This window comes from Ostrinia nubilalis, chromosome 5 (assembly GCF_963855985.1).
Source record: "Ostrinia nubilalis chromosome 5, ilOstNubi1.1, whole genome shotgun sequence".
In the NCBI taxonomy this organism is placed as follows: domain Eukaryota; kingdom Metazoa; phylum Arthropoda; class Insecta; order Lepidoptera; family Crambidae; genus Ostrinia; species Ostrinia nubilalis.
The window spans coordinates 18,184,803-18,209,468 of NC_087092.1; the positions used below are offsets into that span (position 1 = coordinate 18,184,803).

Sequence of the window (24,666 nt, forward strand, 5' to 3'; positions counted from 1 at the left end):
GTTTTTGTAAAGTAACACTTAAAATCACTTTTTATTGCATAATTTAACGTCACGCGGTCGACTTTTAGGTGTGCTCAACCCTAAATAGATATAGATATTTTCAGTATCAGTCTCTTTTATTTTTTGATCAACATGTTTTAAAAATCCCTTCAAATTAAAACGGTTGCTGTTTCCAAATCAATTGCTTTCCAAATATTTTCATCAGCTGGGAATTAGCGATAATTTCTAAAACATAATATTTCATATCTAATCTGGACGCAGTAAGTCTCCTCCATCCGCTTCTATTGTAATAACCGGTTGTTTAATTACACGGTGTTTGGAGGTGATTAATGGCAGGAGACCACGCAAACGTTTTCGGCATATTAATCACTATCAAACAAGATATTTTTGGAACGCACACTATAAATAGGTGAAACAATGAATTAATTTTCTCTGACCATGTGACATAGGTAGGAAAAGGGTTAACCATACTGCATGTTTACAACGACTTGGTGTCGACGTAAAAATATCGGTAAACACCGATTTTTAGTTGGCCGATGGTTGGGTCGGGCTGTTGATCAGTATGGAGGGAGATGTATGAAAGTGCGCACATTATACCGATTTGGTTTCGGCCGATTCTTCATACACATTAGAAAAGGCCCAACTATCGGCCAACTAAAAGTCGGTGGTCTGCGCCTAGACTTAATATTTTCGTACAAACTAATACTGATGGGCCTATTAATTTACTACGGGCAACCGTTGTTCTTTATGATTAAGATGTTGGTGAAAATAATCAATATTTCTCGATTGTAATTTTCTCTTTTCAATAATTTGATAGGTACCCAATTTTTCTAGAGAAGCATCAAACCACCCAGAAACTGATAAATTTATATCTTACTGCATTATTTTTTTATTAGGGTGATTGCTATAGTAATTGGCCTGTACATAGTTATTGGCCACCTTGGCTAAAATAAAAATAAACAAGCATATGTACGTTATTAAGAGTGGAAAAGAGACACAAATACTTTCTCTGAGCAATACGCTGTCCAATGTAGTATGTCAGAGTAAGAACAGATGGCACTCTAAACAGCAGAAGCTTTCTTTCGACAACGAGTCGTCCGAGTAGTCGCATGCTTGTCAAAATTTTAAGGTAAATATTTATGAACATTGTTCGTAATTTAATTGTTTTTGCTTATTATAGTAATTTTACTGTTTTTTTTGTAAAGAGATAAATGGTAGCTTATGTACATAGATTAAGTTACTTTGTTTTGGAATAAAATAACTTTAAAATTATACCGGCCAATAACTATACCACGTTTCAATTTATTTCAGTTATTGGCCATGGGTGGCCAATAATTAAATTTTACTTTTATTGTATTTTTATTCAAGATTAAGTTAATTTAACCCTTAAATATTTGCTATTAAAATACTAACGTCCTAACCTATTAGGATCAGTAATTAGCCGGGGGGCCAATTACTGACACTTATGCACGGCCAATAACTATTTTTATTGATTTACTTTACCTAGATTGTTACAAGATGCCGTAGGTAACACAGTATACTAAGGTTGGTATAAGTAGTTGGAACAGAAACACTTAATCAGTTTAAAAAAATAAAACAAATAATACCTGAAATGCAAAACAATGAAATTTTTTTATTCTCTATCGTTTGTGGGACTATTTATTATAAGCAAGATGGATTGGAAGCGGAAGTTACTGATGAACCTGAACCTGTAAGTCGGGAGAAAGAATCAACATTGAGTGAAATAGGAGAACTTCAAACTAGAGATAGAGAAAGAGAGACAAAAGACCCTAAAACTGGGACCCAAGAAGATGAGATAGGTACTTGTAGACGAACGAGAACGACGAGATGAACCGTTAAAACAGTTAATGAAGCAGCGTTATCTGAAAATAGAACACAACAAAAAATAAATTTGACGACCTGGAAAAAACTGAAACAAGGACTACCAATTTTTATTAGTATTACAGCAGAAGTACATCCACTACCGGCTAAATTGACGAAAAAAAGACAATGATCAATAAAACGTACATTAAGGTGAAAGAAATAGAACGAAACAACTTTGATTTAATAGAAATAAAAAACGAAAACTGTAAAGAAACTTTAGAAGCAGAAAGTGGAAGCTATGCTGATCTCATCACTTTTTGCATCACGCCAACAGGCAAAAAAAAATCAAGTCTGAAGGACTTTCTACGGATTCCCCCAGAGCCAGCTCGAAAAGGGAAGAGAAATATATCGCGATTACCGTTTCACATATCAGGCCAGAATATCAGAGGATTCAGGAAGAAAAAGCTAAAGAAAAAGAATTCCTCCAGAAAGAAAAAAGGGAACGGAAAATTGAAAGAGAACAAAAAAGAGATGACAGAAAACGGAAAGCTGAAGAAAGAAAACTGCTAAAATAAAATAAAGTAAGAATAATGTATCTGTATCCAATCAAATCTGTAATATTTGCAAAAAGCTTATAAAAAATAGACTTTTAGTATGCTCTGAATGTCACCGTGTCTTTCATAAATCTTGTGCAACAGCATATTCCTGAAGAAGAAGGAGACTTCTTTGTCACAATTGTTACAATGTTACTGAATGTACTGACGATGATGAGATAGATGAAGAAATCGATAAGAGTGATACTGATGACGAATTCTTAGCTAATCTTAAGGAAAGACAAAATGAGTTAGGATTACAAAGCGTGAAGTTTCAGTGATTTTTATGGGTTTTTTTCGGTGGCTAATAACTGTACTTCTAGGAGCCAATTACTGTGTTTTTGGGGCCAATAGCTAAATTTAATGTGATCTCTGATATTTTTAAAATTATTATTGTAATTCTTATCGTATAACACCAAATAGGTACTAGCTTAAATAGCAGCAATATTGTTTTCTCATAATAAAATATAAAAAGTAAACAAAAGTCGAGTTTTTGTTACATTTAACACAAGTTAACTTACACAACGCTCTTAAAGGGCCAATAACTGTAATTTGTGCACGCCAAGAATGGCATTAGGTACTTTATCTATATCACTTTTCCGGAAGTTCAAGTCTTTTAATGCATGACTGGAAAGGGATTCGAGGCAAGCATAATTTACCATAAGGATAACTTTATTTAAAATTATTCTTGCTAAATGAAACTTTTCTTTTGAACTGTACTCACATGTTCGATGCGAGTCGGAAAGTCGAGCGCCTCGTATTACCGAAACTTTGGCGAAGCTTTTACGGAATTTGTCGAGCTTTCTGAAGTACAGCCGTGCAAGTATCATTATCGTGTTTAATGTGCACTGAAAAATACAAGAGAGGGAATTTCGCTTTTTTGTAATAGGTACTAATTGAACAATTGCGGTTTGTAATTTCACCTTCTTTTTTTGTATCATTTGCAACAATCGGTTAAATTCAAACTGCGCGATCCTATATAATCTTAATTTGGTACTAAATCGCTCTTTTATTGGTAGGCAAATTGTGGTTAATAATAGGAAATAAATTATTTAAATTTTTGATCCCTGGTTCGGATTCATCATCATCGGGAATACTTAATTAAAATTTTAATTACTTTGCGCAAGCAGGCTGAATAAGACTTTCATTCCAGTGAAATGGCGAAGTCAATCATTTCGTATTACATCCTTCATCTTTGAAATATCTTTATTAATGTGTACAATAATAGCGAAAGGTCACTGACTCACTCGAAGAAACTACAAGTGCTAGGAGTCTCAAATTTTACATGGGGGTTCCTTTTAGAACGTAGGTGCTTACTAAGACGGGATTTTGCAATATTCAACCTCTTATAAGTGGGTAAAACAGAGTCCACGCATATGAAGTCGCGGGCGGCCGCTAGTTAACCATAATTATTTGATGTTGAAAAATTAAGAGCAAAAAATATCAGCTTCCTTCTTTATTTTTATTAATGTTTTTTTTCCTTCCCTTAATCAATATCAATTAATTTATGTATTTTACGTTCAGTTTAAGGATAATCTGGGGGCACGGCAGTGCCCCCGCCAAGTCGAGCGCGAAGCAAACACTGCCGTACCATCCTTTACTGGAACCATTTCGCCGCATTTTCAGGCCCCTATTTGAGAACCTCTGGATAAGACCACAACGCTGAAATTTTCGTCATCTAGTAAGCTATAATCACATACTTAAAATCCAAAATTTCAAGTCTGTAGGTCATTTAGTTCCGAAGTTAAGCGAAAGCAAAGTTTCGCATTTACGACACTCACTCACTCACTGATGATCATCAAAATAGAAAAATAAAAAAATAAAAAAATAAAATTAGCAAGCGGTGCGGTGTCCAGATTTCTTTCATTTCTAGAGCCCGTCGATTAAGTTGAATGTTGTGTAATTTGCATTTCGTTGATTTCGTTTATTATAATTGTAAGGTTTGCTAAGGTTGTGTTATTAAAACAATTCTGATTCGTTGTCCATTTTAAAGGTCGTTGAGCTTATTTGTGTTTAATAATCGTAAAAAAAATTCAATAAAACGACGACGTTAAATAATTTTGCCACTTTCTACAAAAAGAAGTGAAATCCCACCAAAAACATTCTGTAAAAAACTAGCCAAGTCTCGATGGAGCTGCTTGTTTATCTCTAAAAAGTAATGAAATCTAGACAAAGTCGTGCCAAGTCTATGGTTCCTTACTGCGATTTCTTTATTATTATAGTTAATGTTGTGTGACTTGGCCGTTGAACAATCTTTATTAAGATAATCATACATAAGTATTATTGAAATACGCAGCTTTATTAAACCTACAATTGACTGGTTATTGTTGAATCAACGTTTTCCAAGTGGCAATTTTCCATCGTCAATGGGTAGCGGTTCTGGCGACAGATTGGTGCAATGGTGTCATGGAGCACCTGGTTTTGTCACCCTTCAACGGCCAAGTCACACAACATTAACTATAATAATAAAGAAATCGCAGTAAGGAACCATAGACTTGGCACGACTTTGTCTAGATTTCATTACTTTTTAGAGATAAACAAGCAGCTCCATCGAGACTTGGCTAGTTTTTTACAGAATGTTTTTGGTGGGATATAATTTACTCGATCAAACAGTGTTTAAATTGGGAACATTTTCAAAACTTAATGTCCTTAACCCAATCAGCTAGAGCTATGTTATAATCTTAAATTGATATGATATGCATGCCAAAACCTAATTAGGATATTCCGAATGCCATTATATGGTCAAATCTAGTTTGTAGGCAGATAATGGACACAAATGCCGACTATTAATTAGTGGCACATTCAGCTGGGAAGTGGGAAGCGTCACCACAATGTAGATCAGATCAGTGTACCTACCATGAGTTTACGTTATGTGTGCTCGCTAGCGAGTACGTCAAAAATCTCTATGAAGATTTTGTTTCTTGAAAGTAGCCGCTAGGGGCGCTGCACAATATGTCATACAATTAATGTCATTTTTTTACGTAGTCGCTAGCGAACACACCTAACGTAAACTCATGGTAAGCACACAGTAGATCGATTTTGTACTAAATCGTCTGTCTACTCCACGTGGTCAGAATCTATAGCGTTATCTTTAACGAAACCTAACTATTTAGTGATCGCGTGTGTATTAAACATTTAAAACTCTCTATATCTTAGTTTTCAGTGCAGAGATTTTACCTTTGGTTGTGCAATCACAAAAACCTTAGTCAAAGTTTTTTAGGCCCTTTCCAGAGTATGAATAAATAATGACTTTGTGCTATCTTTAAGCTCCTTGTTGAAAATGGGAGTCTTCTTTATCTGACTGTTTTAGAATAATATCACCAATTAACATCTTTGTGAGCAAATTGAAACATGTTGCAATCGGAAAATATGAAAACAACCGTTGATTTCATTCAATTGCTCTGAAACCGCGTGGAATCCAATAAATGAAATAAGAGCAATCAATTCATTTATCAATAATATCGGATTATAATATTATATCACACAATGGCTTTCAATTTAACATGCCACATTGTACAGTTCGTGTTATCCCTTCAACAAATTTAATCTCTTTAGCTCTTTGATATTGTGAACAACTAACTAACTTTTTGAATTTTAAAATAGAGCATTGAAAGAAAATAACCTATTACATTGCTTTTATTTTCAGGTAGGTAGAGGGTACTTTTAAATATCAAACTACTTATTCACAGTTATGTTGATAATTTGCTAGATACCTACTCAATAGTGAACTTGTAATGAACCGAATAACAATTTTCTCAACTTCGCGCATGTCTGCATCACATTGCATCATGCAACTGGGATTTGACTTGTCAAAATGTCATTAAAATATCCAATATTCCTTCCCATCAGTGCAAATATTGCTAGGAATTTGATCAAACCCAATCGATGGCGGTTTGATTTTGGCACTAGACAAATTGCCTGGGGCTGGAACTGTCTGGCATTGGCATTAGGTTAATAAAGTTTTGAATAGTTCAAAGCTTAGCATTGACAGGCCAAGATTAAAGGCTTTTGTGCCATGATGTCCTGTTTTTCTTCTCTCTTCTTGTCTTTGGCAAGGATTTATAATTATAATTTTCCTCAAAATGTAGGATAGGAAGGCCTAGGATGTGCGCCGCGATAAGCAGTTACCGGCATTTTATCGATTTTGCCCCATACATTTTGATGTCTAAAATCATCGATAAGATCTTATCACGCCGCGCATCCTAATTCGGCTGAACACGTGTAATCAACGTTGATTTCAATCGAAGTGAAAAGTTTAGCAGAATCTCTTGTACATAGTACACTCCAACATTAAAGACCCCGAGCTAAACTGCTCAAACTCCCGCTTTTCCGCATATGCAATTGCCTTTGTCGATCCTACAATATAATAGTCTTCCTATGACGTAGAGCGCGTACAACTGCGACGTCGAGAGCGGCTGTGATCGTGTTTTATTGCTTTGACTTTGATACACACAGACGCAATACACAATGCGTCTTTGAATTCTGCTGCGTTCAGTGTGCTTACCATGAGTTCACGTTAGGTGAGCTCGCTAGCGAGTACGTCAAAAAAATCTATGAAGATTTTATTTCTTGAAAGTTGCCACTAGGGGCGCTGCACAATATGTCATACATTTAAATGTCATTTTTTTACGCAGTCGCTAGCGAGCACACCTAACGTAAACTCATGGTAAGCACACAGATCATGCTGGTTGAATAGTTTATATGCTGCTCAACCCTAGGCTCGCGGGCCACAGTGAAAGAATTTTAAGTAGCCTGCGCCTGTATAGTTTGATCTTAAATCTTAATAATTGAGTTTTTATTGCGCTTGTCCTGAGAGTAGGTAACTGAAATAGGAAATGTAAGTGGCTCGTCGTTAACGACTACATCCACCGTTTGGCCCGACTCGTCATTGTTGTTGAGCAGCCTTGCTCTAGGTTTAGCGCATGATTTAAGACGATTAATATTATTACCTTCGTTCGTTCGTTCGTTTCAGCCAAATGACGTCCACTGCTGGACAAAGGCCTCCTCCAAGGTTTTTATTTACGGTGTTATTATTACCTTACATTTTATTAATCTCTAGATTAAGTACGAAATCATCAAAATAATTTGAAACATTTATTAGTCCAGTGTAAGACCCTAACGATTGGCTCTTCAAAGCAATAAGACTAAGTATTTTATTGGATTATTAGGATTGCCTAACTGTAATTAAGCACAACAGAGAAATAAATGAAGCCTTTTCTATCTGGCAGCCTATTATTTGCTAGGCACTCGAACCAAAATGATATATTAAACCGAAAGTCTATACGCCCACGGCTAGATATGCCACTTGACTATTTGCTATCTAGCTCTGGAGCAGATGATAATGTAATATTGGCTTCATAAAGCACTTACCCGAGCATTAATACTCATCAGCCATGGCGTATAAGCGGCGATAAATTACTCCCCCGTACACTCGCGAGCAGAATACATACGCACTATTCGGTATTCGGTTGTTTCGCTGGAATTTATGAGTGCAAGAAAAACGATTCCGATATCGGCTGTAAGAACTCGTTTAATTTTTGCTCGAGTGAGTGAAAGAAACCAATATTGAAACCTACATATACGAAAACATTTATTTTTTCTGATGATAACCTTGAATGAATACATTGAACCCAGTACAAAGTAAAAAGGCACTGAAAAATGATAATTTCTGCCAAATCCTGATAAACTTTAATAAATTAAACTTAGAACTAACATTGGTGTAGGTACATGTGCTTTTGTGGCTGATTGTACATCACTAATCGTTATTCAATTTGGCTGAGAGCGGCACTGTCTATTATGATATGAGCATCAGATGATCGTAAAGATGTTAACTATCGGCTGCTCAATAATAGCGCCTGGCTATTTGCAGATATTTATGATATGTTGTTTTTAAAAGATTTAATCAAGGATATAACACGCTAATATTTACAAAAATCTTACATCATTGAAAGTAGAGTTGTTCCGGAACGTGATAAAATGTATATTACTCATATTTCCGAGTACGAAAAGGTTACTGTGAAAAGAATAGATTTAAAATTAACTGTAAGTAGGTATAATTTAAGAATAACTTTGCTCTTGGAGTACCTAATTAAAATTGTGCTCAAACTATTCCGCATCTATGTTTCGGCACTTGGCCCTCAGATTGTAGTCGTTCTGAAGCACTTAAACATCCGAGTAACTCCTAAAGACTTATCATAAATACATAAAACTCGGAACTACGATAGAAGAAGATTGAATAAGTTCATGTGCGGTCCACTTATAAGCCGGCGACTGGCGGCCAGCCAAGTAGAGACTAGCCGTTCCGCCCCGCTGCCCCGCAAAGCTTCTAAGTAACGTTTTCCTTTTTTAAAATCTTGTTCGGTTGCCAGGTATCCGCGATTCGGGAACACTCTTTTAGAAAAGGAGTAGAACACTTGGCGGTTATGCCCTGTTGGGTTTGTGTTTTGTGTGTTCTGCCAAACGCAATTTGTAATCTTGGCTTGTTACATTGCAAATTTGCAAGGCGTATCGTTATCTACAGCTTGATTTATTTGCTCCAGGCCTAAGGGTATTTTTAGTTACATGAGCTGGACGTAATTTCTCTAGCTCCATCTAATCTTATCTTAAAAATTAATAAATGTATAGGTATCGGAGCTTAGAATAATTATTTACATTATCTACGAGTGTACAAAAAATACAGTAAAGGTATTTTAGAGAAATGTGCAGGCTGCCTTTAGTCGTAAAAACTTAAGAGGGCCATTAGAGTTTATGCAAATCACTCCTCAATATGTACATAATGGATGATTCTTAAATTTTTACTTCATCGAACTAACTTGAAGTTATTATTTTGCAGATCAAGTCGTGGGCTTCAGCAAATATTTTATTTTATTTTCAATGTATCTTTTCGTTGTTATCGCCCCCATCAGTCCTCTTAGCTGAACAATAATCACAACACCCGCGTTAGTTCGGGCCGGCGAGTTATGATATCCACTCGGTTGCGAAAGTGCTCGGGAGTCAATAGTGCGGAACGCGCCGGAGTCGTTTTGGCCGGTCGCCAGTGCCCGATGTTACAACTACCCACATCACAGCCCAAGCAAACCGAGCAATTCAGTCTCTTTGGCTATTTTTTTAAGCTTCGGCCAAACCAACGAGTGCAGGTCGCGTCGGTGATCACTGCGCGTGCATAGATCGCCGCGACTAATGACAGGACGCGTTGATGTGAACTCATCGCTACAAAGTCATACACGACATCTAATCGCCATAGCTTACGCGGTGGTTTGATCAAACATTTAAACGGCTGAACCAATGTTGAAGCACATCGGCTGCAAGAGAATATTTTAATTCCGATCGCGATAACGATACTTGCATTCATGAGGAAATTAAATTCAAATTGAAAAAAAAAAAGTCTAACAAAGGTACGAACGTTTGTTACGAGCAAGGGCAGAAGATAAGCATTCTATTTAAGCAGGATTTACCTTTTTTTAGATTAGTAAACCTGGAAAACGTTAAAGTAGTTAAAAAATCTTACGTTTCATTGTGTTCCTTCATTCACACGATGACTTTGTGTTTTCGCTCCCACTTCCTTCACTCTTTACATTTTTCATGAGTCTTGCCTCTCCAATTACACTTGATGATTAAGAGCGGAAAATCTAAAAACAATACACGATATCTTTGCATACGCCAACGATTTAATCTTAGATGTCTTATGTCTGCAGGGACAGCGCATTGGTAATGAACTGGCTGATCAAATACGTCCAGGGAATTGAAACTAGATGTTAGCACGAGAACTTCTAAACACGTTCTCGTTTAATCTAGCTCACTGGCTGTGTAGTGTACCCACTTCAAGTCGGTTCCCCTGGCGATGGCGCTGTGATTTGAATGGAGGGCCTGAAATTTTCAGGTCAGCGTTTGTTGATTATGGGCATGTTTTGCATAATAATAGAAGATGGTATTAACAATAGGCATACAGTTACGTGCGACCGTAATCACTTTTATTTTGAGTTTCTTTTATTAGAGTCCCTTTTGTTTCAGAGAGTAAATTTATAGATGAGGTTTACGCCCGTATTTACAAACGATACTTACTTAAGTGAAGCAGCAGATCGAACGCACAGCGTTGAATAGAGCTTTGTGATTGGTACATGTGCCACCCAGTGCGTCCACGCGAGATCTCATGTTAAGTTTGTGAATTATAAGTTCGTTCACTTTTAAAATTGTTTGTGAAAATGGTTTAAACAATAATATAGTAGACCATCACTTACTTTAATGTACTTAGATTCAAAGTAGGTGTTCATATTGAAAATTCGTCGCTTGTTAAAAAAAGTTTATTCTTCCATATGATAATTGTGTGCACGGTGAAATAAATTCCGAAAGCTCGTCCAATAAGTATAATAATAGACCTGTAATGAAGCATAAGAAAAGGTTTATATACACCGCCGACAAACGGCGTGAGTAGATAAGACGACCCGCGGCTGCTCGCGCGACGAGGGCTCAAATATTTGCGCGCCGGATTGCTGGAACTCGACCTGTTTGCTGACTGCGCCCCGGGACACAGCGGAGAAACAGTCAGTAACTAGCTCACGTGCAATATTAAGTTAAAGTTATTCCCGTCTGGCATAGTCACTCTGGAATAACTTTTTAACTAAAAATACTTCAACATTGGTTAAAGAAACAGAATTAGTGCAAAATAGGATAACCATAAACAAAACTGTTCTCTCCTCAATTGTCTGGAAGCGATCACTTCCTAGTATAAGTCCACCTATAAGAGTAATTTTTATCCGATATGAATGTAGGTACACATTTAATTAAACTTATTTTAAAATGATAGTAAGCCTTCTGAGCCTACGTCTATGGGTTCGATGTGAGAGGAGTTATAGAGATTTCTCTATGACTAGGCAGTTTCAGAATTTGGTTATATTCAAGATGTTTACCTTAATATTTCACTGAGATTTCTACCGTAACATGGTGAGGTAGAAGATGTCAGAAGTTTTATTACTACTAATAATGTAGTTCCTATCACCCGACAAGAATTACTGACCTAATTTTATCTTATTAAACCTACCTTCTTTTCACGCGCTTTGCGAGAAGTTACGGTCAAAGTTTCCACGTCTGGAAAGTTACCGTAGCCCTGGAAAAGGTGAAAATTTTGTTTTACTGAGTTATGCTCGTACTACCTATTGGTTATCCTGTGGTTCCGAGTAAAACAAAAACAAATTATATTAACCGTATTTGTCCGACCGTGGCTGTCAATTGTAGAAACTGACTGGCATAATTATGCGAATCTGCAACTGCAGCTGGCGTTTCTGATGTGAAGGTACAAATATAAATTATTTGTATTAAATTTTAGTTAGACTACGTATTTTAATTTTAAAGATTATGAAATGAAAAAAAAAGGCTTTATGGCACATTAAACAATAGTTAATTTTATTTTATTATGGAACTGCAGAACAGACACACCATTGTCATGGTAATTTCAGTGGACGTTGAATCAGAGCGTTTTGCTCCGGAACTATCGAAACGATTCAGCGCGATAAGTGACAATCCATTTGAATTTCAAGGAGTCAAAACAGATCACCTCGGCGCCTGTATGCATTTATTTGTAACATCACCTTTAAAACTTTATCTTTAAGATATCGAATAGGTAAGTAGATAGATAACACGAAACTGTCAGAGTTCAATCTAAAATTTAAAATAATATTATTATCAGGAACCTTATCACAAGAAAGTCAATCAAAAAAGGTGAATCACAACATTTTTAAATTATGATAAACAATTTGTAATTTAAAGGACAAAAGGTAAGTAGAGGTATTTGTTAAGTACATCAGCCTAAGTAAACTAAATTGCAACAAAAATCTTTTGTGAGCTTTCTTTCTCTTTTTATAAACTACCAAACCAAACATTCATAAAATATATCACGAATAATATTTGGAGCTGTGAACATTTTATTTAAGAAATATCGTATGCCGCTCAAGCCCGACTCCACTTCACACAAGATTTCCGCCGCTCGCAAAGATCGCTGAAACGTCATCGTATTGACTAGAGCACTCGATGTTTATCCTCGAATCAGTATTCATGTATACAGAGATGTTTCTGAACCGATTCGGATCGCAGTAGACTCAGTTCGCTCCGACCCAAGTATTGGAAAAGACGCGCAAGCACTTCAGGCGAAGTTAAATAGAAGTGTTAAGTGCCAGCTCCGCGCAGATTTGGATGAGCGACGGAGGAGTAGTGATGGGGAATGCTAGTAGGATATCGATAGATTATATTACCTTTGCGGCCGATTTTTAGACTCGATTTTAAGTTTATTCAAAGTCCAATAAAGTGCATAACAAATGTCAAGCATACTGGGTGAGAAAATACGAGATAGAGTCCATGGTATTTGTGCAATGTGACTCATTGACTAGATTTAGAATGATAGGATTAATTTATTCATTGTGTGTGTGTTGTATTTATAAGTATTAAGAAAAATCAATGTAACTTATGAGAGGATTAATAATAAAATAAAAAAATAAAATAAATGACAACTAAAATCACAATGGCGCTTCCAAAAGATATATAAATTACTTCTCCTGAATTTAGTGTGGTATTTATCCACCCACCACCGTCGTCATACTTAGGTACCTATTTATTTACGTTTCGTGAGGTTTATTACATAACGAAATTGTTTTGTTTCAGATCGCTGAGTATTCCTGGCCTTTGTCCCGAACAGGTGAGTCGAATTTTTCTTGACGGCTACATTATGTCACATTATTTATTTTGTTACGTTTATTTTGATACCTACCTTTGCTGTTATCTTCTTGACATGCCAGCATTTTTGACACTACGTTATTACCGGATGGAATTCAAATTAACCTAGGCACCGTTATAATGTTGTGGTTTATGTTCCGAAGAAGTAAGTATTAGGTTGCGGTTGCGAATACTTTTAGGAACAAACTCTTCGTGATTAGCGCAGAGCTTATTACAAGGGAGACATGGGTTAAGCATTTTTGCAAGACAAAGTTTGATTGAAACAGTGGGAAAACTTTTTCCATCAGTGGCCTAAAAACGTAAAATTTTAGGGTAAATTATTATTTACCCTTCGCGTAATTACGCCAGCGAAGTGCGTAAAAGTGTTTTGAACAAAGAGACAAAGACATGTCTGACACCTATTTGTTCGTGTGTCGGATTGGATTGAAGCCCTTCGCGGAACACAGACGCCTGCGGCTGTAATTTGCCCTCCGTATTTCATACTCCATCGGGTTTTGCGTTAAAACTTGGTTTTCATCTTTTGATGACATATCATTATTATAATATTCAGAATTTCAGAGATAGGTTCAGAATGTATGGTTCCTTTAGCTAAAAAATTAATCGTAAGTCCTTATCAATTCAGGTTCATTAAAATCTTTTCTTTTCGTTTCCAACGCTCATAGTCTACCAGTAACAGCATTTTGACAGATCATTAACCACATAATAGCGGCAGCACTCTTTATGCCACGCTCGGTGCCGTGGGAAAGCGTAATAGCGTGCAGTGCCCTTATTGTTAATGCGATAATCTTCGCTGAGATTAACGGCCAGGTGCTCGACGAGCGCGCGCCGAACAATCGCGAGTAATTTTCCAGTTGCGGCAAATAATTACAGCGAACAATGGATGGTGTTTGCGCGAATTATGCCTCGCATGCACTCGGCATTGCAACGAGGGGAACAGCTAGTTCTACTAGCAAGTGTTAAAGGATTTTATCAGATTTGAAAAGTCTCTTATAAAAGTGATAGAAAATTCTCTATGAAGCAGATACATTATTATTCAACACCGCCGCTACGTAGTAAGCTACGTCACAGCCAGTGCACAAAGAGAAATGTAAGTAATCCTGGTCATGACTAACATTAGTTGCTTCAAGTTTTAGGCACGACACTTCTAATGAACCCAATAACAAGTACCTACATTACGTAAGAAGAATCGTATGTATTTATACATATAAATGAAAAACTTCAGTTATAAAAGGAAGCCTGCTTGCATAAAATAATACTGTTCGTTCTCGATGAGCTATGAAAAGGTGTTTTTCTGTTGACATAGGACTGGGACTAACGTACCGGATAGACTTGCCTTCCATATGGATGGATATGCTCGAGGATGATGCGGAAGTACAATGTTTTTGTTTCTTTTGTCCTGTCAAGTATGTAGGTGAAGGATTTCTTCCGTGTTGATGATCCAAAGAGAGTACCGGTCAATTTGAAGACTTCTTTTTTGTTCTGTAATCATTGTTTAAAGTTAATTTTTATTTCTAAATCTGATAATTTTTCCTAGTTACTGAAACATAAGCTGAAAAATTAATATCGGTGAACCTAAAAAAATAGGATCGGTTAAAAATAGGCAATAGGATATTTTTAGACATTCCCTTTGAACTTTTAGTACTTTGACAACGAACTCTTTGATCAAAGGGTGATTGATATATATTTTTAATGGCCTGATGATATTTTTTTTATTAAAGGCCATCAACCTTTTTTAACATTTTAATTAACAAACTACGGTACATTATACGTAACATGATAACTTCAAGGACGTCCTCTTTAACTCGAAAGGACTGACAGCGCCAACGTTTTACGATTACCTATGGTTGAAATATATTTATAAAAAGCTAATTTATTATTATTGTGTAGTTTTTCTATATTATTATGTATTGTTGATAAATACAACCTGAAATTATGATTATCAGCCACACCTAATTATTTTTCATTTTAGTTTCAAACTTTAAACTCTATTAAAGTCTTAAATTTTTGTAACTCCTCGCAGCCATTCTGTGTCGCGTCCACTATTCTGAAAAACTAATTACGGACGTTTTTCACAAAGCCCAGACACCAATTAGGCCAGATTTATAGACGGAGCTCCAGTCTGCTCGATACACTGCTCAAATTAAGCAGATTTTTTGCTAATATTTAAAACTTTCCTCCGTTGCATTACGGTCCGTTTTTCAACAGCGCCGACAAGAAGGTTTCTTCGGAATAGATTGTTATGTATCCGATCTCAATGAGATGGTAAATACTTGATAGTGTAGTGATTATCGGCCGTCGCGTAATAGCCCATTGTTCCTCGGCCTTGGCCGAATAGTGAATTTGTAGCCGATTGAAATTCTAATTTTCTGGAACCAACTTAACTTGTTCTCAGATACAGTTTGAAATGAATAGAAATGAAAATTGTTTTACAGAATCCATTGGAAAAATAACGGCGACTGGAATTTAATCGCGAATGAAATATCAACTTGTCTCTACGTACTTATAACTACATAAACTTCAAATTTTTTACAAAAAAGGTGATGTTTTTTGAACCTCGTATTTACTTAAAATTTAAGACTAAGTCTTAGATGGATAATAAATTAATAAATATACATACCTTTATAATATTTACACTGTTTCTTCTGAGTTATATTAAACAAGTAAAAGTAGAACGTAAGCCTATTATTTCCATATTTCAAATATTCACCGGACATAAATTCCTCTAACCTCTCAAAAAGTACCTAAGTTTATCCTATTGTTGCGAGTTTTCCCCGCGGTGTCGTGTCGGGCAGACAAAAATAAAACTCCCATCATAAAAGTACACGGTTGTCGGTTATAGATCGTTTCATCCACGAAGACGCGCCCCACCATTCTTTCGCTAATGATTGTTATCGGTACATTCTAAATTATCCATGATGCACAAGAACACTACAAATACAATAATGACGCTCGGATTGCTCGGATCAAACTCCCCGCACCCCGCACTTCCCTCGACTAAAAATTGGTGGGACGCGTCTTTGTGGATGAAACGATCTATATTCGCTGTAGTTTCGATTAACATCATATACCCGAGCGGCCCTAATAATTGGTCCGCGCGTCAAAGCGGAGGCCGTCGCTCGTAAAATTGCAATTTTGTGCGGAACCGCGACTCGACACGCTCGGCGCACACACAGTGGCCGATGAGCGTAGCGTGTATTAAATTAAAAGCGGGAAATAAAAATTAAATAAAGTATCCTGAAATCACGAAAACGTGCAATGGACGTTTTCGTCATCGTACGCTCAGAAGATAAAACATTCAATCGTCAATAAAATCAAATCAAAAATATTTATTCAGTTTAGACCACAAGTGGTACTTATGAACGTCAAAATATAGTAAATAATAAAAAAGAAAAGGTAGCCTTGGGGCACTTTACATGTCTCCTTATCTTTTGGGCCCTACCAGTAAAACAATAATACTCTTTTAATTTCATGTATTTTGTGTGGTGGAATAACGTAGTATAAAAAAACATTGGATCGTGTAGGTAATAGAATTGTAAATCAAGTGGAAAATGTTGATCGATTCACTAAAAAAATGAACACTCAGTATTGGCACGTTATTACTTTGCAGAATTTGATCTAGAAAATCGATAATATTGTTATTATTTTTGAAATCCCTATGATTGATTTTTGTCTAGGACAAATAATACATTTTCAAAATTTTTTGATGCTGCTTTAGTTTCTGTTTCTAACGATCAGAGATTCAATTTACTTTTTACCATTTCTTTCAAATTTTACTGTTCATGTTGTTGGTAGCACTAGTATACACATACATATTGATCGTATACGATTCCTACGAAAGCACATGTCGTTGATCACTCACGCCGCAAGACGTATGTTTCTATTTCCGCGCGCCCATGCATATTGAGGAGCATGCAAGTTGCCACGGCCCCACCATCCGCTGCATTCCTAATGCGCCTCATTAGCCATGCCGCTGGCCTAGCAAGGGTCAGGAAGTAGAGGGTATTTGAATACCAAGAACAAATTAATGTACACTACGAACTCAACATTGATTTTCATGCCACAAGCTGTTTGTTGACCTACAGATTCATCATTGCCATGTTCATAATAATAATCCAGACATTTTCAGAGTCAAAACCTGAAAAGGTGAAAAGGTTTCGAGTTTGATTTCAGATGCTCGTCAATCGTCATCTACCCTTTTTTTACGAAACCCATGAAGCGGGATAATTTTTAAACCACTTATTTTCCTAGACGTTTTAAAATGCGAAATAACATTTGGAGCAATTACTGTATTTTCAGATTTTTCATGTTTTACTTACACACATGCGATATACCATCGAGAAGTCCTCAGTAACAACCTGGGTTTGTAATCCTGGAGGAATTTAATTCGGTTGCTTGCGCCGAGTGATATCCATACGGTGCCGGCTACGGTGGTGATGGCACAAGTCAAAACAATAAGACAGATGCTTGATGCAAAAAATTATTCCATTTAGTAAAAAAATATGCTTTAGTCCCCAAAGGCTTTGCTGACTCAGCCGCAAATGTCGCAACCCTCTAACCAAATGCTAATCTTATTTCAAGAATGAAAAGAAATACGAAAAAGAAACTTTTACTCGTACTTATTTGGTACCAAAATATGTTACTTAACTTAGTAAATTTAATTTAGGTTCTCGTTGTCGATTGTTGCTACAAGCTGTATATTCCATCCGCGCCTCTACCTATACTACTTATAACTGTTCTAGCATTGCGGCAGGAAAAGCCTCAGTTTCAAAATAGAGTTGAAGGCCCTATGGTTGTTTTATTAATGCTTAAACCTCCTCAGCAAACACTTGCTCTATACTAGCTTGCTCTACACTTACTACTTATCTCCGCAAACGCTTTCTCTCATGTCTTGACAGCTCTCCGATATTATGTAGCACTAACCGAACCGTAGTGTAAACGCGCACGTCCCGCTCCCGTGACTAGTTATTGCTCGTCCGCTCCTCGTGAAATACTGCCGCATCCATCCAGCATGAGCCATGAATCTAGCATATGTCATAAATCCCCTTTGAGCATGCATTCCATTATGCGGACGCCTAGTCGGTTCCGTGAGGACGGGCTTGCATCTATGGTCTTAGTAATCAACCGTCTCACAATAGCCTTCTGTAGCAGTCCATTTATAATTGTACTTCGAAATATTTACGCAACCTTTTTGCTATTAAGTGTAGTAAATATTTTAGGATTTCATTTAGGATTTGACATAAAATTAGGAATAATTTATGATTTAAGTTGCACAATCATATTTTATCTTGAATTTAGATTTTACCCAGGTAGAACAGTATTTTTGTAAATCTTAGGGGTCGAATTTTGCAAAATCCCGTCCTAGTGAGCACTTAAGTTCTAAAAGGAACCCCCATGCAAAATTTGAGACTCGTGCTATTTTCTAATCATCTTTTACATAAGCCGTTTATTTGGCAGTATGTAAAGAACATGGCTGGAAACTATCACATGGTAGCCGCCTCATTTGCAGTTACCGGTCGCGCGGAAGGAACGCGTCGTTCAGGGCGAAGTAATGCCGGTTAGCCACGATTCGCATTCACGCTCCACTTCGGAAATAACTAGGAGATTTTGTGTTACCTCTTTAGAGAAATGTTTTAACTATAGGAACTGTGGCCTAATTCACGTATTTTGACACAGTCAAAATCTCCTTGACGTTTAGAAGTCGTCCTATTGAAAAACAGTCCTATTAAATCCGTATTCACGTGTCATTTCGATAGAACGATTACTCGATAGGATCGCAACATTCGCAACTCAGCGACTTGTCATTTGACGTTTAATCACTTGAACCAAACTAAAAAAATAGGAATAGGTGAATACCGCGAAGGCAACGATTAAATTCGCATCAAAACGAAATCGAAACAAAATCGGGCGATTCTTCTCTTCTTCTTTTCTTTTCGTGTCGACAACAAACCTACACAGTGTCAGCCCAAAACTCCGCCACAAGAGTGGCGTTGTCACGAGATCGAATCGGGCGATTAACACGAGATTACGAAAAATGACTCTAGCGATCAAATCGCTTGCAGGTCGTTGAAGTTTTGTTACGTGAATAGGGCTACTGGTAGGTAGCTAAATGCGCTGACAGCAAAAATTGTCACTAAAGCTATCAAAAACCATGAAAATAATAAAAAAGATATCGAAAAGTAATAAATACTTAGACTATTATAAAAAAAGGTCGGTCCTTTTATCGGTTTATCGGGCTTAACTTTTGATTTATAGTCTCTATCTCTAAATATTATTATATTCGGTATGGTATATTGTATATGTAGACTAAGAGCTACTTAAAAGAAGTTGTACCAAACCCTGTAATGATAAAACTTGTAACTTCAATAAAGGAATTTATTATTATTATGTTTGTACGCTTTGGAGCTCACGGGTCAAAAGTGGCCCGGTCCTTTATAAGGCTTGCGTGGGGATACAGATCCAACACGTAGAGGCCGTTTTAAGCGCAAAATAATCGACAAAAGTGAAATTATTATTATTATTATTATTAAGAGCTAGTGAACGCCAAACCTTCGTCATTTTATAAAAGCTGAAAGTTTGTCAGCGTATGCTCCCAATATAGGTTAGAATGCTGGTGAATCATGAAGTTTGGGTCAGAACCCATCATATCAAAAAATCTGATTTTTATGCATAATATTTGGACAATGATTAGAAGTTGTTTCCACATCAGCTTTGACAGTTCCAACTCCTTGCCAGTCAGTTTTTTAGGATAGCTGCCAAAGCCACGATTACCCAAACTGCATGATTCACCAGCATTCTAACCTATATTTGGAGCATACGCTGACAAACTTTCAGCTGACGTAGGTCTGGCGTTCACTAGCTCTTAGTCTAGTAATAAATTATGTATGTATTACTACAACCTTTGAAGTAAACATACTTCAAGCTATAAAGTTTGCAACTTTGAGTTCTCGCAACTATGTAAGTAAAAGTGGTAAAAGCTACCCCGAAAGTTTGCTGGCCACCCGAGCCTGATGATAACTTCGTAAGCCATATTAGATAAGCTCAGAAGTTTCGCGACCTGAGACCCAAAGCTCGACCTTTGAGATCGGGATATTATTTCATGTATAATTTTATAGTTATTACGCCTCTATGGATGTAGTTTGAACCAATTTTGTCAGAAAATAAATGGAACCCACGTCCTGTTATTGAACCACGACCACGTGCACCACGAGCCATCATAGGCTCATAAAGTCTGAATTTTGGATTCTCTTGTTAGATTGTTGATTCATTAAATATTTCTTTTCGAATAATGAGGCCGCTTACCAACCGGGCGATGTGGAAATCATTGGGGGATGCCTATGTTCAGCATTGGAAGTCCTGTGGCTGAAATGATGATGATGAATGAGGTTGATCCATTTATGCCACAATTACGATCAATCTGTGAACAAATACAACATAGCTTTTATATTATTGGGACAGAATTCAAAATATTCACGGTCTAATACTACTCTAATACAAATGCGTAGACCCAGAACCATAAAAAAAAATTGATACGTGTACGAATGTGATGCGTATGGACTTTTATTAGTTTTGTACCTCAAACTGTATTATTGTCAATGAATGGCAGCCTCTATGCCAGCTCAATCCATAAAAAGGTTATACGTGAACCAATTACATAAATCTATCCCATTCAGGACAAGGGAGCCTGACCCAAACTTTTCAATGTCACGGTAATCCATTAGATTGAATGTCGGGTAGTTTCACGGCGATTCAATAGGCCCGGCCATAATTATATTAGCTATTGAAACTCGGGCAATGTAAACAAATCCAGGAGACAAAGACCTTTTGCGAAGTCCGTTCCCGATGTCATCCGATACGAATATGAAATGGATTTGGAGTTCACTAGAACGAAATGTGAGACAAATAAATAGACACTAGTACAGAATCGAGAATAATTTTGTACCTAAACCATTATTCTGCTTTTAGCCTAAAGTGCGAAGTCCTAAAACGCTGACCAGGAATAACTCTCACTGGAAATTTTGTCGCACTCGGACCACCACAATGGAAACATGCTCTAATACCGTTAAGGCTTTGTTCTCGCACTTCGCGTTCACGAGACACTTTGTAGGCAGTCAAATTTATTGGTATGACATCCCTTTTGTCGCGATCATCTTTGTTGTCGTAGTGGAGTGCTAGGAGAGGCAATTCCGGGCCAGAAACTAACAAAGGCATAGCTATGTGTACTAGTGTTGGAGTAAAACGCAAACCACAGAGCACTGACGCAAACAGCAGCGCCCCCTAGAAGTCTCTCCTCTCTCTGTGCTCTGACGTATCGTTTATCGGTCGAATGATTTGTAATATTAGTTAAAAATAAAAGTCTATTTATCTAAATCAGTGCTTTAATTTATAACAACAGGTTATGGGCCGTCCCATCCTGCAATAGTTTCAGTAAGAATTTAGTAAATAGTAAAGTAAAGTAAAGTTCAGTAACATAACCTCACAGACCGCGTGCAGCACATTTTCTCTTTCAGCAATTTCAGATTATATTGCTATAAAGTCAATAAATATGGCTTCGAACACCTTGTCCATACAAAAGCTAACTGGAAGAGATAATTTTTCGACGTGGAAATTCGCAATGGAAGCGTATCTACAACATGAAGAACTGTGGGAGTGTATAACCTCCGTGGACTCTGTAGACACGAAGAAAGACATCAAAGCTAAGTCCAAGATTATACTTTCAATAGACCCACAGCTCTATGTGCATGTTCAAGACGCCACGACTGCGAAAATGGTATGGGACAAGTTATCTAAAGCATTTGAAGACTCGGGCCTACTCCGTAAAGTTGGTCTTTTAAGAGATCTAATAAATACAAATCTCAGTTCAAGTTTAAATGTAGAAGATTACATCAATAAAATAATGTCAGCAGCACACAAGTTGAGAGCCATAGGCTTCGGAGTTGATGATGAGTGGCTTGGCACTTTAATGCTGGCCGGCCTCCCCGAAGAGTACAAGCCTATGATTATGGGGATTGAGAGCTGTGGAATAAAGATTAGTGCCGATCTGATTAAAACCAAATTGCTACAAGAAGTTAAATCAGATACTACTACTGCTTTTTATGTCAAATCTAGTAATTACTCTCGACCCAATCAGCCTAAAGGACCCCGATGTTTTAACTGTAATAAACATGGTCATGTTAGCAAATATTGTTGGTTTAAAAATAAAAAAAAGGAGGAAAATGAAGATACAAAGAATAGTTTTGTTGCTGCTTTCTCTGCTTCTTTACTGAATGACAGCACCAACTGGTATGTGGATTCAGGGGCATCTGCTCACATGACAATGCATGGCCACTGGCTTGAGAATGAAAAAGCACCATCTGTAAATACCATCAGAATTGCTGACAATACAGTACTTCGTGTTCAGAGCTGTGGTACAGTCACTATTCAAGTCAAGAATGAAGACACTGGGACTGTGGACTGCATTCAAGTGAATGATGTTTTATATGTGCCGGGTCTATCCACAAATTTGCTGTCAGTGAGCAAAATAATTTCCAATGGAAACCGAGTTGAGTTTAATGAAAATGGATGTGCAGTAACAAACAAGGAAGGAAATGTAGTGGCCAATGCGGAACTAGTGAATAATACATACAAATTATTAACATGCAACAGTGGAAGGGCTATGTCTGTCATAGCTGAAGACAGGTACATATGGCACCAACGACTCGGACATCTCAACTTCAATGATTTGAAGAAGATCCCCAATTGTACTCTGGGTGTGAAACTATCTCAAGACAATAAAGATGTGACATGTACTCCATGTCTGCAAGCCAAGCTGACCAGACAACCATTCAAGCATGAAGGTTCCCGAGCATCAAAATTATTGGAGTTAATCCACAGCGATGTATGTGGGCCAATGGAGAACCAGTCTATCGGAGGCGCAAGGTACTTTTTAACATTTATTGACGATTATTCCAAAAAGGTGTTTGTCTATTTTTTGAAGCAAAAATCAGAGGTTTTTGAGAAATTTATAGAATTCAAAAATAAAGTTGAAAATGAATTGGACTGTAAAATTAAAACATTAAGAAGTGACAATGGGACAGAATACAAAAATCATAAGTTTGATAAATGTCTGAAGCATTTTGGTATAAAACATGAGACAAGTACTCCATACACACCTGAACAAAACGGTGTAAGTGAAAGAATGAACCGTACTTTAGTTGAAAAGGCTAAGTGTATGATATTCAATGCCTCTTTGCAGAAGGAGTATTGGGCAGAAGCAATAGCAACTGCTGCCTACATCGTCAACCGTTCGCCAAATCGATCACTGCCACATGTCACTCCTGAAGAGCGTTGGACTGGATGCAAGCCTGACCTCAGCCACCTGAAAATATTTGGATGCCGAGCAATGGTACATATACCAAAGGAAAAACGTCAGAAATTAGATCCCAAATCTCGTGAGTTGATTTTTATTGGATACAGTGACTGCACCAAAGGTTATCGCTTCATTGACAAGAAAAGTAAACAAGTTGTGATGAGTAGAGATGCAGTATTTCTTGAAAACAGTATAAGCCAGAATGTTTGCGAATCTCATAATTCTAAAATATTGAATGAAAATGAAAACACACATAAGGCAGAAATAAATCAGAGGAATGATTGTCATGAGTCTAATAGTACACATATTCAAGTTGAACCTGAAAATAATTCTAACAATGCAGAATTGAATAATGAAACAAGATATAATGACTCAGATTCAAGCACATACGAAGACCTGGAAGATGAGAGTTACATACCTTCAGATAGTTTGAGTTCTCCAGAAAGTACATACCATGTAAACCTAAGACCCCGTCGACAAAACCTGCAAGAAAATTTACAACATGAGGATGAAAGTAATGATACAGAACTTAATTCATTCTTATGTTCTAACTCTGAGTCTACCATGAGTCTTTTAGATAATGAGCCACAAAGTCACATTGAAGCACTAAATGGAGAAGATTCTAACCTGTGGAAAATGGCTATGGATACTGAATATCAATCATTACTAGATAATAACACCTGGACAGTAGTAGACTTACCTGCAGGCAAAAAGTTAATACCATGCAAATGGGTTTTCAAAACTAAGCGAAATGATGTTGGAGAAATAGTAAGATACAAAGCCCGTCTTGTCATCAAGGGGTTTAAACAAACAAAAGGTATTGATTATCACGATGTTTATGCTCCTGTGGTCCGCTTGACTTCATTAAGATACTTGTTTGGCTTAGCAACAAAATACAGACTGGAAATCCATCAAATGGATGCTATTACAGCTTTTCTACAGGGAGATGTTGAAGAGGAAATATTCATGTCGCCGCCGCCTTGTTATGAAGTCGAAAACAAAGTGTGCAGACTTAACAAAGCTCTGTATGGCTTAAAACAAGCCAGTCGTCAATGGAACAAAAAGCTCAACGCTGCACTATTGGAGATTGGATTGAAAAGATCAATTATGGATCCTTGTATATACTATAGACTTAATAATGAACATGATATACTTCTTATAGCAGTGTATGTTGACGATTTA

At 36.9% G+C, this 24,666-nt stretch overlaps 1 protein-coding gene across 2 annotated transcripts in view; it reads left to right on the top strand.

The window, feature by feature from the left end:
* The window catches only part of LOC135072073 (somatostatin receptor type 2-like), a 144,573-nt gene that overhangs the window by 27,523 nt on the left and 92,384 nt on the right, over window positions 1-24,666 (top strand). Inside the window, exons 1-2 of one of the 2 annotated variants that reach the window (XM_063966019.1) lie at window positions 12,525-12,636; window positions 13,068-13,101. The gene's annotated coding sequence lies outside the window, so the exon portion shown is untranslated. Of the gene's footprint in view, window positions 1-12,524; window positions 12,637-13,067; window positions 13,102-24,666 lie in introns of those variants that run through there. The other variant, XM_063966018.1, reaches the window with a different exon arrangement.